Source organism: Melozone crissalis, unplaced genomic scaffold (assembly GCF_028551555.1).
Source record: "Melozone crissalis strain CALT ecotype California unplaced genomic scaffold, PUWL_Pcris_2 ptg000042l_1, whole genome shotgun sequence".
Taxonomy (NCBI): Eukaryota; Metazoa; Chordata; class Aves; order Passeriformes; family Passerellidae; genus Melozone; species Melozone crissalis.
The window spans coordinates 49,741,769-49,760,819 of record NW_026535820.1 but is presented as its reverse complement, the minus strand read 5'-3'; the positions used below and the strand labels follow the sequence as shown (position 1 = coordinate 49,760,819).

General features: G+C 35.2%; 1 protein-coding gene across 1 annotated transcript in view; it reads left to right on the top strand.

The window, feature by feature from the left end:
- Window positions 1-1,536: 1,536 nt before the first annotated feature.
- CDH9 (cadherin 9) overlaps window positions 1,537-19,051 on the top strand; it is a 97,265-nt gene continuing 79,750 nt past the window's right edge. Inside the window, exon 1 of the mRNA XM_054285241.1 lies at window positions 1,537-1,875. The gene's annotated coding sequence lies outside the window, so the exon portion shown is untranslated. The remainder of the gene's footprint in view (window positions 1,876-19,051) is intronic.

The window sequence follows — 19,051 nt, the reverse complement described above, 5'->3', positions numbered from 1 at the left end:
TTGTGCTAAACATTTTTTTTCCCAGTAGTTCCATTGCTGAAGTGGACATAATGTGGAATGAAAATACTAATTAGAACTTTGCTTTATATGTTTTACCTAAACTACAGTAATTGATTTTGTTCTGGTTCTGGGTTTAGCTTTCTGATATTCTAATATTAGACCCAATTCTGCACACTGTAAAACATATGCAAATATTACTTTCATGGACATGAAGCATTCAGAGAAGACCTAGTTTGTTCAGATCCCAATTTAACTGCCACTTAATTCAATGGAAAAGCTCTGACTGGTGTCTGTGAATTTCATCAACCCCTTAATAATTTCACATGGGATCTAATGGTGAATTAGTTCTCACTTGGTGCAGTGCACTGTGAATATGAGTCTGTTGAGCTCATCAATGATAGTACTAAAGCAATAACAAGAGCCTAAATAAACCCTTGGATTTCTCACTTGGCTATTTGATGCAAATCTTCCTTTTGTTGTAGTACAGTTTCAGCACCAGATTAAACCCACATCTTTTTTCACTCCAACTACTGAAAGCACAGCCCAAATAAAATTTCATAACTAGCCTCATGATTCATCTTTTTAAGAAAGAAAGTGTTGATACTAAATTAATTATGCTACAAGACAACTGCACCTTGCAGCATTTCCTGCTATTCTGCTGGTGCCCACAACAGATATCATCAGGGTTTGTCAGTACAGAAAGTAATGGCAAGCAGTTTCTAGAAGTTCCATCACAAATTTTTATCTTATGTCATAGACTGTAAAAGTCTTTAGCACCCGGAATCCACAAAAAAGGCACAAATGGCAAAAAAACCCAAAAATCCCCCAAAAAAACCACAAACAAACAAACAACAACAAAAAAAAACATCAAAAAATCCCTCAAAGCTTAGGATACTCATTGTTCTTTAGTAAACAATGTTATTCTTTAATTGAAAATGATAGCTCAAGCAAACCACAATATTCTGTAATATTGAACATCTGGTGTCATAGTAGTGAGCAGCGATTACTCGTACTCAAACAGGCTGCACCAGAAACCAGGAAATTCATTATTGTTGCTGGCAAAACTGTTTATTTCTGTGAATGACTTGAACATTATTAGTCACAATTCCCAAAACGTCCCTTGCAACTTCGTATTATGTTCACTTTCAGGTACAGTGACAAGCCTATCATTATCATTAGCTGTAAGTGACATTAGAGCTGTAAAACTATTGAGCACACAGGGAAATCTCACACACGTTGCTTTCTTTCACCTTAAAATCATTTGTCACTGTAGTAACATTAGAGGATAATTTTGCATTCTCCAATGTATATTGCACACCAATGACGCTGTGTCGCTAGTATAGATGTATAGAGTAATTTGTTTTTCTCCATATCATCCACATGTTAGGGGTACACCTTTAACCCTGTTATTAAAACAGACCAAACTGAGCTGGTTACATGTGCCTCTGTATTTAAGCCTCAGTTAATAAGTAGGTGCTTAACAAAGCCCTCCTCTCTGAACCCTCCCACTGCATTCACTTGCAAATCAGTGTTTGGCTGGCAAAGCCGCCGTGCTGTCCCCCCAGCCCCAAACCTGCTCACTGAGCACTGCGGCTCTATCAGCAGCAGCATCTCCCTCGGCGAGGGGCAGCGACACCTCTCCTTGCGAGGGAAGCTTTTTACTAATCAGGGGCACTGAATGGAAACCAATCAGACAGAGAGTCCCTTCGGCTCCTGCTCGCTGCCTGCCTGACTTAAAAGTGATGCCGGGAGAGAGGGAGCCCTGGTGAGAGGCGAGTGCATTCGGCGCTGGAGGCACGGGAACATGCAGAAGGCAGGATGCAGGTAGAGAAGCAGCGCTGAACGGACAGAACTGGGCTCACACAGACAGCCTGGGTGAGTACATCAACTTTCTGTAGCATGAGAACTGCCGACAGCAAAAGAACACATGCTTTCTTTAGGAGTGTGTAAAATGTCGAAGATGCCGTTCAGATACTTTTTAAGCAAGGGGGAGTGGAGGGGCAGTGTCAGCAGAGCACATTGGGGATATTTCTCTTACAGAGTTCCCAAAAAGACCCCAACCCATTAAATTGCTGAAATCTAAACTTCTGATACTGTAGATGTGATGACTACTTGTGTACATTAAAATATTAGCAGTGTGTATGCTCTTTGGAAATACTGTTTGATATTAATCAGTTTTTCCTGCCATATAGGAGTAACAATATAGCCTAACTTTCATGCAGGATGCTTTTTCACCTGTCCAGATAGAAGCTATTCCCCTTTTCTTTTTTTTCCACAAATGTGTTTGTCAATACATCTGATAAAAACAACCCTGGTTAAGAAGGATGAAAAAATAGGATGTCTTTGTTGCTACCAAGAATGAAGTACTAATGTTTTTTTTTTTTTTGATTTTCTTTAGTGAAACTAGCAAAATTAGTGGGGTATTTTTGATATGTTTTACAGAGGGAAGTACAGCTCAGGGTTCAGAAAGATTGAAAGCCTAGGCAGATGTCCCTTTGGATATCTGTAGCAGAAAGTCAAAGTCAACAGGCTTAAAGTGCAAGGATGCTTTCCAGAAGTCCTTCCAAACTACCTTGTCAGCCTAATATGTATAATCAGAGAGTCCCACAGAAAGCAAGGCAGAAAGCATAAAAGGTCATACTGACCACTTGACACTGAAGTAACCAGCAGAAAACAAATGAATGACATTTTGCCTTTTCACATGCAAGAAACATGCTGTCACATGTGCTCAATTTCACTTTATGAGCTTCAAAGAAAGAATGATGTACATGAATTAAAAGGTAATTGATATCCCTTCCTGTTGTTAGGCAATATGGATACAGCAGCCACTCACCTTGTCACAGATTTAAGTCATAGTTCAGAAAATAGAATGGTGTTTTCTTAAAATACTTTACATTTTCAGTAGACAAATTTACAACCAATGTATGAGTCTTGCTCTGATTAAAGTGATAAAACTAATATTTTACTGAAACCACAGCAGGATTATGCTTCATTGCTCAGTACTACACTAGCTGCCCTTGCTAGGGATAAAAAAGGATAAAAATGCAAGTGCAATACTTGCACTAGTTTTGGAGATGAGATCAAAAGGTTTGTTAAGTAATATTAGTCATAGTGATGGGAATTACCAATGACAGATCTTTAAAAATCATTGTCTCCAAGTAGTTCTCCATATCTGAAAGGATAATTTTATTCCAAAAATATAGTGAACTAATTAAATATTCAGAAGATTTGTGTTATAATTTGTCTATGACGGTTAAGAAATTTATTTGTGAACAATGTTAGTTGTTTAAAAAGGTGTATTACTATCTGTATGTCAATCTGACAGATAAAATATATTGTCCTGTCATTTGTGCTTCACTGTGTAATGTAACTTCAAGGGAGAATTATATATGTTTACAGCTAATATGATTTTCTATTAACAAAAATATAAAACATTATACAGTCAAGTGTCTGTGAAATAAATAATTCTTGGTTTGGGCTTTTTTAAGTTAGGTAAATTAGATTAATTTTAAATGGAGAAATGTAACTGTAACTGTATCAGTGCTATTACTACTTGTACCTAAAACAGTTGCCAAGTCTTTTTAAACTTGATGGAGTGAGTTCAAGAATAAAAGTTTTTCATATGTTTATTGCCTGAACAAAGTAGAGTTTTTCATTTCAGAGATTGTCTTGTAGCCATTATTGTAGAATGTTATGCTTTGTGTGTAACTGGTACATCTCACCTAACCACAAAAAGAAGTTTGGTGATGCAGTTCGTAGAGAAAATGTGGGGACACCTCTGCCATATGCTTTGCACAGCTCCATGTTAAAATTGCTTGAAGCTTTCAGAATTTTCATGCTTTTCTGCAGAAGTGCCCATTCTGAAAAGGGTGTCCTCCTCTCCAGACAGCAGCCCACATACAGGGATTTGTGCTCTCCTCTCACCTGGCTGTTGCTCCACAAGGATGCTTATCTCAGCAGCAGTTGCATGGTACTGGCAGAGACGCCCCCTCATCATGGGATCAGCCAATAATGATGATTTCATTCGCTGACCTACCCACCAAAAAAAATGTAATAATTGAAATCCACTGGTTTAAATGTCATCACCCATAACGCTGCTGAAAGGACCTTACAACTTAATTCTGACATTCTCTTATCTCTGGCATCAGTACTTGGTTTCTGAATCTGCACAACATGGGTTGCAGGGAATCTACTGGCGGAAGTGTTTGAGAAGTAGAGCCAGAGAGTAACAGGACTGACAATTTTCTCTGAGGATGAGTTTGTTCAGGAGACATCATATAAGAAAACTGGGATACGTAGGCTAGACTATGAGACAATATAGATGTTTAAATGTATGTGTTTCTTCCATGCAGTCAGAGCTATTTAACTGCAGAAGGTAACTGGAGCAAAAATCTAGAGAAAAATGCATCTCCCACACATATCAGAATGGGTTCAGAATTTCTAAGGCTTACAGCAGGTGTTATATTCAAATGCTATCTGCAGAAGAACTAATATTTTAAAATGAATAGAGTTGCCCAAGTAAAAGCGGCCTGCATTCTCTATGTGAGTGAGGGAATTTAAGAAAATAATTCATGGGAATAAATCCAAAATTTCGTGAAAGGTGGTAGGAGGAGAAGGAAAATAAAGCAAAGGGAAATGAAGAAAAAGAATTTTTGCAAAAGCAGTCAGAGTAATTTCTCTTCTTGGCTTTTAAACACATAGGAAATTGCTGAATGTTAAAAGAAAAGTTATTTTCCTGACTTTCAGTGACTGATCCTGATAAAAAATACCCCAGTGGCATCGAGGACTACTTGCCAAGCATGACTGAGCAGGAGAGTCATACCTTGATCAAATCATACTTTGTGTCTGCAGTGCAAAATCCGAGCAAAGCTGAGACTTGGTTTCTTCTGGGAAAATGTTACTAGCTTCAGGAAAGAGGAAAAATGCTGGATGTACACTGCAGCTCAGAGGAAGGCCCAAAATATTTTAGAAAAAAAATATTTTTTAACACACAGTATGTAATTTTATTACAGAAATGTCAGGAAGTGAAGTATGCTGCTTATAGTCTTTCTTCTGCAATCTTGGGAAGATTACAAGAGGACATGGGTGGCACTGTTGTTATCCCATACACACACAGTGCCACACAGAGACTGTCTCAGTTACAGAGAACCTCTGTGTCAGAGACAGGAATAAAATGGGTGATCCACTTTTCCAATCCTCCAAGTTCTCTGTAGGACTACATCAATGTTCAAAAAAATATATTTACCTTGAACCCTTAAATAACACCATCAATAACCACAAATATTTCTCAGAAAATATATTTCTTCGACTTCGAAACTGAGTGCTTTAAGTGGTGTCCAGTGTACTCGTTTGCTAGCAAAATGCAAACTTCTATAATTAAATTTCACACCTGTTAGCAGTAAGAGTAATAGCAACATCAAGACAACATCACTTTGGATTCTGTTTCCCTATCTCAGAAAAACATTTTTTTCATAATATGTTATCTCTTGATATACATATATCAAGGAGGTTTAGGTAAGTACAAATTTTATCCATGCTAGATGGTATTCAGGTTGCTTTGTCCTCAAAGCCTGTATTTCAGAGAAAGAAGGACCATCTTCATAGAAATTCTGCCCATAACGATATTGCAATTTTGGGCCATGCATGCTTGCATGTTGGTACTAAAGGATTCAATTTTCTAAAAAATACTGGCAGCATCTCACCATTGTGCATAAATATGTTGAGAAAGAGCTCCTAAAGCACTTGTCCAGATTCAAAACATGATCTTCATAAATTACACCCAAGAATAGATTCTGTGAAATATAGAAAATTGTGGCTAATGCATTTGTATTTGGGCATAGAAAGAGTAGGCCCTTCCATCATTTAAACAAATTGCACAACAGCTCTCAGAAGGAGATAATCTGAATTTGTGCATTTTTAATAGTTCAATTGAAGTCAATTAATGATGTATACAAGCCTTCTGGAAATATATACAGGTATAATTAGATTTAGCCATTATTTTCAAAAAAATATGATCTATTATATTGATAATCAATGGTGCACAACCAACCAGTGGTTGACATTCATATTCCGACACCCCTTAAAAAAAGAATTAAATAAAAACATCAAGTTGTATAAAAAGTGTTCAATAAAGGAAATTTAAAAATATAATGATCTAAAAAACTCAGCTTAATATCTTACTAGAATAATTGGCTTTTGTTTTCTTTGTACTCCATCATTCAATATTTGCTCCTAAGGAGATGAAGAGACAAAGCAAAAATGGGCTGAGTTGGGGATAAGGGTGAAGTTAATCCCATTGCTTCTGGTTTTAAAGAAAAAATAGGCACAGAACAAGTAATATTTAGCATTTTAAAATCCAGAAGTTTTATGTTCTGTATGATTTGAAGGTTTCAGTGGTCTAATCACATCCGATTTTAACAGATAAAAATAGCCCCAGTGTATGAACAGAACTGTTATATATATGTACATTCGTACATGTTCTCATGCATCTAGCGACATAAACTGAAGTATAACTCATGCAAATGCTAGAGAAAAATAATGCAATATTTGTAGAAAATGATATATTACAATGGGTTTGCTTAAGTTTATAGTGCTGCATTCTGGCTGAATTTTCCTGCTTACTTTGTTGTTTATTGCAATACTTTCACATGGTTTGCATTATTCTTTGTTATTATTTTCCATACTAGTGGATTTAAATATCAAGCTTTGTACTGGGAAGCTATTGTAAAAATATTCTTAATTCTTAAACCGCAGATGCTGGCTGCGGGTAATCTCATGGAAATAGTTTTGCCTGTGTAGCAAAAGGGGAAAAAAATCAGGAAAACATACTTATTTCCAAAGGAAATTCTTGTAGTTGTTTAAACTATTTGTCAGGAGAGCTGTTTGTGCTTGTGCTGCGTTCCAGAACCTGTATTCAGACCGGGTAACATTTTGCAATAAGACTGGTCCCACTGAAACCAGTGAAATTACTTTTGTGCATTTCCCTTACCCTGAGTAAAAATGAGTGTGGAATCTGTGTTCTTATACTATCTGATAAAAAAAGATTCTATTTTCCTCAGAGTAAACATAAAAATATTAAATTGCAGAAAATATTTTCCCATTTCCTGGAAGATTTGCCATAATCCTTACATTTGTTTCCCAGATATAAAAGGTAATTTCATTACTAATGAGAATTTAGACTTGTAGGAAAAATGGATTTTGATGTAAAAAATAATGTAGTCTCCTCATTCTTTCCTGTTATCTTCAATCTATGGCTTTACTGCAGTTGAGCTTGATCTTGCTCTTAATGGCTTCAAATTTGTGTTATATATGACTTCTTTCCTAGTCAAGACAGCTATCTCGTTGGATTTACCTCTTTTCTAGAGTAAGATAATAAGTAAAACCCCCTGTGTTCTAAATAAAATTAATTAATCTCTTCAAGTTCCTTCATGGAGATAGAACAATACTGAAGGTAATTGTTCTTTGCTTAGTAGTAGTAATAATAGAAGTAGCATCAAGGCTGAAAACTCACATATTAGTTGAAGTACTGATTTAGTGATACTTTAATTATATTTGTCCCAAGCTTCTGGTACTGCCTGCTCTTCCAGTTATTGTCTTCTTGAAAAATCTACTTATGGTACCAAACCATCCCTGCAGTAAGCAGAAGGACCTTCAAATTAAAAAATGTATTGTGCTTAGTGTTCTTATAATCACTTTTAAAGGCAATTAAAGAAAGGAAACCCTCAGAAACGTTGGTACAACTGCTGTCAGCTATCACTGGCCAAAAGAATCTACTGGTTGAGAATCTTTCCCTGAAGCTTTCATTCAGGAAGGGAAAAAACATCATTTAGCTCAAAAACAGGCATGAATTAGGAAGTCGCTAGATGCACCACAGAGTGCAGCTTTTGCTAAAACAAAAACAAAAAAAAAATTTAATTAAAAGGTGTTCAACCTTACAAGGTTGAATCTAAGAGATAAAGACTTAGGAACATGCCTAGCGTTGCGCATTCAGACACATAAATGTGAGTACAGCTAGAATGAAAGATTTAGCACTTCTGACAATGATACTCTAATAATTTATTTGCCATTTGAATTTATGCTTAGGAAATTCACATTTACATTTCAGAGGAAATTTTTCTAACACCTCCATACAATAGAGATCCAAAGAATTTAGAAAATATAGGATACAGAAAAAAATGCAAAAAATAAACTTCTCAAATATACAAAGGTCCTCTATGGTTTTTTTTTTCTGTCAGCGAAGTGTTGAGACTCTACATAATGACGCTCCCCAAACCAAAAGCTTACAGGCTGAATAGTTTTTATAACTACTTTATGTTTGCAGAGCAGACATATGATTAAATAGAGAACTGCACTGTTATATAGAGACCTAGGATCATGGTTCCCTTGATTACCCAAGAGAAATACTGTGTAATTCTAGCAATACATAAATCCTGATTTCAAAGGAATATATAGCTGAAGATTTGCCAACAGTTGCATACAAGAACAAAAGGTTCCTGTGTAGTTTGTGTACTGGTCTGTGTGTGTACCGTACTAGGAGCAGAACATACTCATAGTTTAACTGTTGGTTAGAATGAAAATGAGTCTTAAGGATTAACCAATACAGGATATAAGTTCCTGATCTCATGACTTAAAATGAATGTCAACTTGTATTTAAAAAATATTTCACTATTTTTTAACTGGCAGATAAATTTTATAAACTCAGGATAAAGTGATATTGTTCTGCAAGTGTGGGTAGTTTGAAATAGTAGCTATGTCTTAGGCATCTGACTGAGAACTTTCCTAAGATTTACATGTGGGGGTCCCAAATAATAAAAAATATGGGGCAGAAACATGGATTGAGTAACCCAGGGTAATTGCTACAGAACATGCCTACAGCTACTAGAAGAAACCTTGTCAACCTTGTCAATCTGGTTGAAAGCATCTCTAGTTCTCTGGGGAAGGAAGGAAGGAAGGAAGGAAGGAAGGAAGGAAGGAAGGAAGGAAGGAAGGAAGGAAGGAAGGAAGGAAGGAAGGAAGGAAGGAAGGAAGGAAGGAAGGAAGGAAGGAAGGAAGGAAGGAAGGCTGTCTTCCTCTCCAAGAAGAATGGATTCACAAAGCTGAAGCAGCATAAACATTTCTGGATTACTTATTTTAAGATTATTTAAAATGCAATACTGTGGGTAGCTACAATAAAAATAGAACCAAAATGATTGTTGTAGTTTATGTCTTTTGTTCACAAGTAGTATCAGAATCAATAATTTTTTGGACTGAAAGCTGAACTCTGAAAATAAAATACTATAGAGGAACATAAATAAGGGGACATTGTGGTGGAATGAAAAAATAAATGAGTCACATAAATTTTCTGCTTCCTTCACCTCTAGTTAATTAGCACTAATTAAACTTCATGCTAGTCAGCCTGTGGGTCTAGTAGAAAATTTAAAAAATCATGAAATTCCATTGCCTGTGGTGAAAATTTACATGTATTTGTCTATATATGTATCTCTATCAGTATCTGTGTTGATATAGTTTTATCATTATTTTGATGTAATTTTAGAGACACAGGTTAGGTTAAAAGATCTAGGGATCTAAGTATACTTATATCTCTCTATATATCTACATAAATACCTACATATGTCTGTGTAAATATAGCTGTAATGCGTAATGACAGATATAGATTTTTAATTTTTTTTTGTTATTTTACAATGTGCACAACATCTCTGTTATGAAAGTCATGCATATATTTGCATTGTAAATTTTCCAGAGCTATATTCTCTAGTTACTAACAGCTAACCAATATTCTTATGTGCCAAGCTGAGGAGGTCTTTGCAGGTCCAGATTTTACTCTGTAGCATCAGACCTAGAGTGGTAAATATCAGAGAAAAACACAGAAAAACCTCTGCTCTGTCTATGCTGCCATTCCAGAATTATAGAAGGGTTTGGGCTAGAAGAGAACTTTGAAGTTCAGCCACCCTGCCATGGGTGGGGGCAACTTCCTCCAGGTCAGTATGCTCAAAAGCCCATCAAACCTGGCCTTGAACTTTTCCAGTGATGGAATATTCACAAATTCTTTGGGTAACCTGTTCCAGTGTGTCAACATCATTGCTGTAAAATATAGTCCCCTCATGTCCAACCTAAACCTTCTTCTCTTTCAGTTAAAAGTCATCATCTAATATTGAGTTTCATCTACCAGCGTCCTAAAGTCTTTATCTACAGAGCTGTTCTCAATATCTTAATCCCACAGTCTGTTATGATGCTGAGGATTGCCCCAGTCCAGGTGCAGCACCTTGGACTTGGCCTGTTTGAACTTCATGAGATTTGCATAGACACATTCCTTAAGTCTGTCAAGGTCCCTCTGGATGGTGTCGCTTCACTTGGGTGTATCAACTGCACCACACAGCTTGGTGTCATCTGCAAACCTGCTAAATTGTGTGCTGTCTTTCTCATCATCTGTGTAGTTTAAAAAGGTATTAAATAGTATTGGCCCCAGTAGAGACCCTTGAGGGACATCACTCTCTACTGGTTTCCACTTGGACACAGCCATTGACTGTAAATCTTTGAATGAAGCCAAACATCTGATTCTTTCTCCATGTAACAGTCTGACCATCAAACCTGCATGCCTCCAATTGAGCAGCATGACTCTTGTGGGGGTGTCAGAGGCCTTACAGAAGTCCAGATGCATGATATCAGAAGGTACCTCGTCCACTGATGCAGTCAGTCCGTCACTGAAGGCCATGAGATCAGTCAGATCATGAGATCAGTCAGGAAGAGTTTGCCCTTGGTAAAGCCATGTTTGCTGTCCCTAATCGCCTCCTTGTCTCCCACATGGTTTAATCCATCTTGCAGGATGATGTGTTTCATAATCATGCCAGGTGCAGAGATGAAAGTGATGGGCTGGCAGTTCCCAGGGTCCTCCTCTAGAAAATAATTCCACTTCATTCAACAGATTTGTTTTGAGGCAAAAATTCCATCAAAGAGGAACTTTTGACTAAATCACATTAAAAAAATTACATGGCATGACTTTCAGTGAATTACTTTAATACCTCTGCACTTTGTATCTCAGTAAAAATATTGACAAAATTTGCACCTTCACAAAATTTAAGCAATAATTTTGACATAGAGTTTTAAGCTTCCTTTCCTGTTTCTCACCTCATTGAACAAAGGTTCAGGAAACCTGAAATCTTTTTGCTACGAGGGAGTTTTTTTAATTCTTCATCCTTACTGTATGATCATCTAAATGATCAGCCCCAAGGTAAACAATACCTCTGTTACCTTTAATTTTAATGTCCCCTCACAAAGCAAATAAAAGTTGTCTTCTTGTTCCTATTTCAATTAATTGGTCCTGAGGTTTAGTTTTATCCTGATAATTGAAAGGTCAAATAATGTGAGCATGCTCCTTTTAAACAGAAATTTCCATCCCAGTGACCAAGTATCTGAAGAGCAGGAAGGAAAACATAGACACATTCTTTGGTTTTTTGCATGTAGTCTGTAGTGGTTCATTCTAAGGCACACTGAAGGAAGCATGAGCTTTCCAGCATTTCCAAAGAGCATCCAAGATTGTTTTTTCTATTTATAAAAAAGAAAATGGAAGATGTTAAGATTTAAAGATAGTGTAGTCATAGGACAGAGTCATCACCTCCATATACAAGCAATTGTTTTTCCAGGTGTGGTTGATAACAGCAGCACCAATACCACTCAGGAAAAGAAAAAAAAAAAGGTATTTACCCTGAAATATAATGGTGTTCATCTTTGAAGGCAGCATGTTTTGTTACTTTTTTCCTCAAAAAATGAAATGATACCGTATGGTATGTTAGACAGTTGAGACTGGAAATTGATTTATCTTAATAAATTTTAATACTTCACCAGCCACATTCTTTAATGATAGGAATGGATGTTAAAACTTCTTGGTTATCTCAGTGAGAATTTAAAAAGTATTTGTCAATGTTCATTTGTTTTACTGTCGACAATTCTCTGAAATTACATGCAAAGGATATTTCAACACAATCATGATAAAAACCATAAATATTTAAAAGCAGAACCATACATATACTTCCCTTAGGTTATATGCGTGTGTATATATATGCATGTACCTATGGGCTCAGATAGGTGCAATGAAGAACTTGAAGTTGAAGCTCTTACTTGTGAGAGTCAGGTACATTACAACCTCATTGAGTTCATCTGGTGGTGAGCGGGAGTACCATGAGGTCTCAATAGAAACTCAATATGTGTGAAGGCAGTTACAAAAATTATTACCTACCAGAATGGCAGCAGTATCATAACACTTCCAACATTTATCTCTTTTCATACTGTGTGATCTTCCCTAGGGTGTAGCTTTAGTACCTTCTTGCACAACCAGCAGCTGGTCTCTCTGTGTTTGTGCTGTGGTTTGAGTCGGGGGGCTATTCAGTTTTTTGGGGTCAGAGGAGTTTGTTGATTTGAAGAGAGGACAGTAAAGGGTTTAGAGGTATCTGAATGATCCTCAACCCAATGGAAGTGAGGAAAAAGAGGGTGGAACACTTTGCTAAAGGATGATCTGTCAGCAAAAATTCCTTTTCCTGTGTTCTGGAGACCAAACGGGTTTATCAGGTACAAGAAAGGATGCTTCTCCCTATTCCAGGTCTTCCTGACCTGTCGTCCAAAAGAATTATTGCCACTATCATGTTTGTCTTAACACTTTATTGATGCTGAAACAGGGAAAGAGTGAGAAGGGTAAGGGTAATTACTGACATTTGCACTCCATCATGAGGAGGACTCCAGAAAAGGAAGGAGATTGGGCTAAGCATAGGACCCCACCTGGCCTAAGGACAAGCATCCATAACACTGGATTTCCATAGCTTGCTGTGCTATAGGAGCAGTCATCAATAAGGCAAGTTACATACTCCTCTATCACGTTTATTCCCAACAATAGTGACTACTTGGCACAAATTATAACTAAAAACTACTAGAAATATTGTTAATATTTCTTTATTCCCCCGGCATGGAAAATATTGCCTATTACTTAAATGAAAGGCAATTATTATTTGTATATTAGACACTGAACCCAGCTCTAGTAGAACAACACAGCACTACCTAGAAGCCTAGGGATACTCTGGTTTAAGTGGTTCTTACCCTGTGAGTCTGTAAACTTCTCAGGAGCCTGTTTATAAGTGAACTACACAAAAAATATGTAGCCCAACTACAAACAGCTTGAAATTTGTCATACAGAATTGCACTTTTCTGACCGAAAATATTTATAGTATCTGTAATCTGTAGGAATCAAAAAGGAACAATTTAGAACCATATGTGGCTACTGCATTTTCAACAGATTAGAGGTTTGTAAAAAAAAGATCTGTGGCCTAAGTAACCTTGTTTTTTTTTTTTTTTTGTTGGACTATAGACTGCAAAAAGAAAAAAAAAGGAAGAGATTATAAAAGAACAGGGAGTGGAGAATTTTTTATTCATACTTTTGTTGGGATTTTGCTATCACTAAGAAATCTGAAGGACAAGGGGTTAATGAGGCAGTCACAGAGAGTGCAGTTTTAAAAACAAGACATTTGAACCCATCTAATTTTAAAATGAAGCTGTTAACAAGTTCCAAAGCTTGCATGGATATAATCTTGCATTGTTTAAATTTAGATTTTGCCTTTAACCCCACCTTTTATAAGAATAAACAAATGATTTTACCGTTGAAGTCCTGTTGATTTACTGGTACAATGGGATAGTGTAAACAGTCATAGCTTATTGTTCAGAAAAAATATATGCTGGCTTGAACAACACATTTTTTGATTGAGCACAGACTAAAATACTGAATTTAAATCTTGAAGCAAGAAATAATAGAACATAAGAAAATTATACAAATGATATGAGGACATCACATGCATTGTCTCTCTAATAATATAGTTCTATCTCATGGATTTGGAAGAATATAGCTGTTTTATTAGAGATCAGAGAAATTAGTATTCCAGTAGTGACCCTCAGAAATTGCCAATTACCAGTCAGTAATTACAACAAAGTATTTTAAAGTGTTCTATGACAGCAATCAAGTATAAGCTTCAGGTAAACAACAGAAGTGCGCATAGTTCTGATGGAAAGCTCATCATGTTCTTGCTGAATATTCCCATGGACATCGGTAACATTTAGATCCAATCTTGATAAAGGGAGGAAATATTGTCACAGTCATAAAAAGGCCAAGCAGAGGACTTGAGGGCTGCAAAGGGACAGAAAGGGCAGAATGCACTGCACAACTGAGCACCAGCTTTTTCACGACAGCTGAATTTCCTGTGCCCACCAGGCTCCACGAGCTCAGCAATAGCAATAAGTGGGGAAATGGTCAACATGGCTGTGCAATCATATTAAACTATTAATATTAAACTATTACAAATTTTCCTTTCTGGTCTCTTCACATCCTTCCCCCTGCATAGGGATTGGTATGTGCACAGAATCCACATTATTTGTATCATGTCCATGTGTATGAAATGTGAGTAGATAGATAACATTAAATGACAAAGCCAATTAGAATATATTATGTGAACAAAACTATTTGGATTTTTTTTAATGTGTTTTCTTCTGCACAAAAGTCATCGGTATTCAAGCAAACAAGTGGAAAAAATCCATGTTGCTTTCAAGGTAAATGTCAGACAAAACTATTGCAAAATGCCAACAGATAGTGATTTCTGATACAGCAGAGGATAAAGTGAGATGAAAATACAGATAATATAAAGAGGCTTCTTTCTGCATAGGCTGGCAGATAAAGGGAAAGTATATCTTCTCAACTATCAAAATGAGATTGCAATACAATTTTAATATAACTTTAAATGAGATAAATATAATATAGTGAACATAGTGTTTATAAAAGTAGTGCATTCTTTTGTTAAAATAAAATAATAGACTGAAAAAAATGCTATACATGACTACGACATAAGAAGAACAATAGACAAACACAAATTAGACACAGAGCTAAAAATCTTTAGTTTAAAAATTCAAAATCACATGTATACATTACTAATGTGTTGAAGAAGCCATGACTTTAGAAAGCATTAGAATTAATAGATTTTGAAAAAAAATTCATTAAAAGGCAGAGACAGAGGCAAAATCAAAAAACCATAAAAATGCAACAGCAACCTAACTGCAAGCCATTGGAGATAGCAGAATGCTTTTACTTACTTAAACAGCTAAGAAGAAAGTTTTAAAATATCATGCAAACACTAAAAGAGAGAAAAATATGAGCAGTATTATGCACATGTGGGCAGACTAAATGCAATACATGTAGATAAGAGAAAAAAAAGAACAAAATTCCCCTACAAAGATTAATTGGTTATTGAAATAATGTCCTGTGTAAGTGATGAAGAAAAAGAGAATGGAAATAAAGAGCACCTTACCATGTTTAACCTTTAAATGCAAACCAAAATGAGATCTACTGAAATAAATATGTTAGAAAAATGCAGAATACATGGCTTTCAGAAAGAAAATGTAAAATTATAATTTTATACATTATAGAAAAATCACTAGAAATTGGGAATTCTATTTATGAATTCACTACCTAAATTCCTATTAAAGCCACTTTTTAGTGTAGGTGTAGATAAAACCTGCATTAGAATCATGAAATAATTAAGTAATCTTAGTTCACTGTATGGCAGAGGACTTTTATCATTAAAACAAGATGATAAATTGAAAGTATGAATGTTATTGACTTGATTATGGAGTATTTAAAGTAGTTCTAATGATACATAAAAGAACTTCGTTGAACATAAAGTAAATATGAATATATTTTCAAATGCTAAGAGGGAAAACAAAAAGTGAAAACACGGCTAGAGTAAGCACTTTTATTTTAATTACATTCCCAATGATCACACACTTCCAAATGAGGAAAGTTTTACACATAATATAATTTTCTACGTATTTTCTTTTATAATTTTAGCACATTCAAGGTGATGTTAACAGAAGGGTATTCTTATGTATTCAAGACAAAAAGGGAAGGCCCAAGACAAGAAATAAGTTTATCCTCAAGTTTGCAATTTCTTTTATGACTACTTCAAGACTTTTTTTAAGGTATGAAATTATTGGCTCTGCAAGATTACTCACTTTCTTTATGACACAAGTGGGAGATGGGTCCAATACGGAAATTAAGATGATGTATTTAATTTTTGTATTTGATATAACTGATTTTATTGTTTCATATGAATTACTAAGACATTTCATGTCACTATGGAAATGACAAAGTTGAAAATTGTTTTCATATTGTGAGGCCATATAATAGAAACTCATAAAGTATCAATAGTAAAACTGAAAAAATTGACTTAAATTTGAAAATATACCAAGTGTAGAATTTTCCTTTCTTGGGAAATTAGAAAAAAATACTGGTAATGAGAGTAAATTATGTTGAATTCTTTATTTTGTTAAATTCTTAGCAAATAATAACTTGATGAAGATTAACAACTTCTCATTTTTGTAAGTTTTGAGTTCAGATATGTTGTTGGAGCAAATTACCTGGAGACCAAGTCACAAGCTGTTACGTCAAGGTGCATCATAGGCTGGATTGACTGCTTGTCACAAGAAGATAGGAGATAAGCAAAAACTGTCTAATGAATTTCTGAGAAGAAACTGCCTAGATGCTTTTTTTCTGCTTTTTTTCACCTATTTTTAGGTGGAATCGTGCTTTATCCATTTCTTTTCTTGAGAAAATCTGCAGTCCTACTTGTCTGCTTTGCAGTGAACTCACATCATAATCTCAATAACAAAACAGTTTTCTTAAAACTTAACTATATATTTTATTAGAGTAGAAATTGTTAGGTGACATGAGATACCACTGTGGTAAATACCAATTTGTGTGACTGATGGTTATTCTCAGACAAATGTTATCTTTAAAGTTTCACAGAAAGTAGCAGAGGCTCTAAATACACATTGAGAAAGTACTGCTATTACAAATATTTCCAGTAAGAAAAATCTTGAAACAAATGAAACAACAGACCCAGTGTAACAGAGACTTTTGTCAGAATTTCTGAGCATGTATAAAACCAGCCTAATTCATGGACTTGCTGATATTTTGCAGCTCTGAAAACCCCAGACCCACATTTCTTGAGGTGCGTAACTGGAAAGTGTTTCTAACAGACAGCCATGATTCATCTAAAAAATAAATGCTATAAATTGAATGTTTAACTTTATACTCTTCTCTGAAGAACACTTATTCTCCTTTCCTGCACCTTTGTTGTTCTCAAGTGTTTGTACCCCCTCTCGTCTCCTTTTTCCTCATCTTCTCGGTGCTTTCTTCATCTTCTCACTTGCTCTTTCCCTTTCCGGTACTTGCCTTCCTCCTTTTCTTATTTATTCAGCATTCATCTCACTAAAGACAAAAAAAACCAACAACCAAATCAAGAAGAAACTGAGGGACATAATGTTTTAAATTACATAACATAAACATATTATTCTCTGAAGTTTAATTTAGGCATAAGAAGAAAAATACTAGAAGTAATCACATTCCATACAAGGGGGAGCATATTTTTACATTTATGATTTCATCCACAGAATATACATTTGGACTTGCATCTCTGGAACTTTAACTTGCCATGTCTTTTCTCATTGTCATGTCATTCTCATTTACAGACCAAATAGGTCTGTAAAATCAGCATTTACTTCCAGCCAATACATTGCTACAAAATACTGAGATGTAGTCACAGACAAACCATAAAGAGAGCTTCCCCTTTGTAAATCAACAGGAAAACCGAACTGATACTTTAGTTCAAAAATATTAGAAAGGGATTAAACAACTATCAATACTCCTCTGATGCTGAGAATACCATAAGGCTTTCCTCACAAAGGGTTACAAGGCTGTGTTGGAATCCCAGTGTGGCACATGAAACTCATGAAAAGAGAATGCTGTAAAGAAATTGTGAAAGTAAAGCACACATTATTGATCGCTCTGTGCTTTTCCATTCTACTCCTTCAGATACATTCTTGTCCACTGACCTTTCAGATATGAAAGCAATCTAAGCTATGTTTTCCAAAATACAGGCAACGCCTTTATAAGTGCTGTGTTCCTCTAATCAAATGTTTAATAACTGGAAGTCTCATCAGTTATATAGAGTGATATTTTAAGTCAATCTCACTTTTTACAGAGATACGTAATCAAAGTATGTTTAGAAAACACCCTTAGGCACTTTCATTTGATATTTATATGTATATATATTCCATTTCAAAAGATGTGAAATAAATAAAAAGAGACTACACTTTTTTCTCAAAATTGGTAGAAATGCATGTGGGTGAAAGCAAGAGCAAAAAAATTTATTTCAAATCCTTTTTTTTTTTTTTCCATGACAGGATGTTTGCTAAAGCCTATTTGTCTTTACTGTAAATATTTCACTCAGATGCAGTAAGATTATTAGTGTGTATTATCTAGTTCTGAGTTACACTTATTAATAGAAAACAAACAAATAAAGACACCTCAAAGCAAGCATCATCTTTAAGAAAGAGGAATAATAAGAAGTTAAGCAGCTTCACTGTCTCAAAAAGTGCAAAGGTATAGTATAATGTTATGGCTCCCTCTTTTGGATAACAGATATCTAGTATGCAATAATAAAACAACTCATCATATCTTTAACATCAAAAAAATCTCCACAGGGCACTAATTTTCCCAAAGATTTTGCTTAGAAATTATTAATGAAATCAGTAAAAATATGCTTTTATAAGTTTCTTGCAAAATGCAAATATATTATAGGTGTCAATTTTATAAAATAGACACACATTTCCAAGATAGCTCTGTAGTTAGAATATTTTTGAAATATGTTAAACATTAGTCTATCAAGTACCTATAAAAACTGGAGCATGAAACACTGATGGATTGCTCCTTATTTTAGCAGTCTTGTTAATACGAAATAGAGAGCAATAAAAAGATGATTGATGAAAGCACTTAATAGAATTTACCTTCTAAAATAGTGACCAGAAAGGGACAAATTTTACTCTTACACCATTATTACTTCATTTTTAACAGTGAGTGAAAAATGAAATGAATGGTCACTTGGGTTCTTTTTTTGGAATTTCCATTTTAAATGCAACATATTTAAAAATCCACACATTTATATGCATTCATTTTGGGAAATTTTTG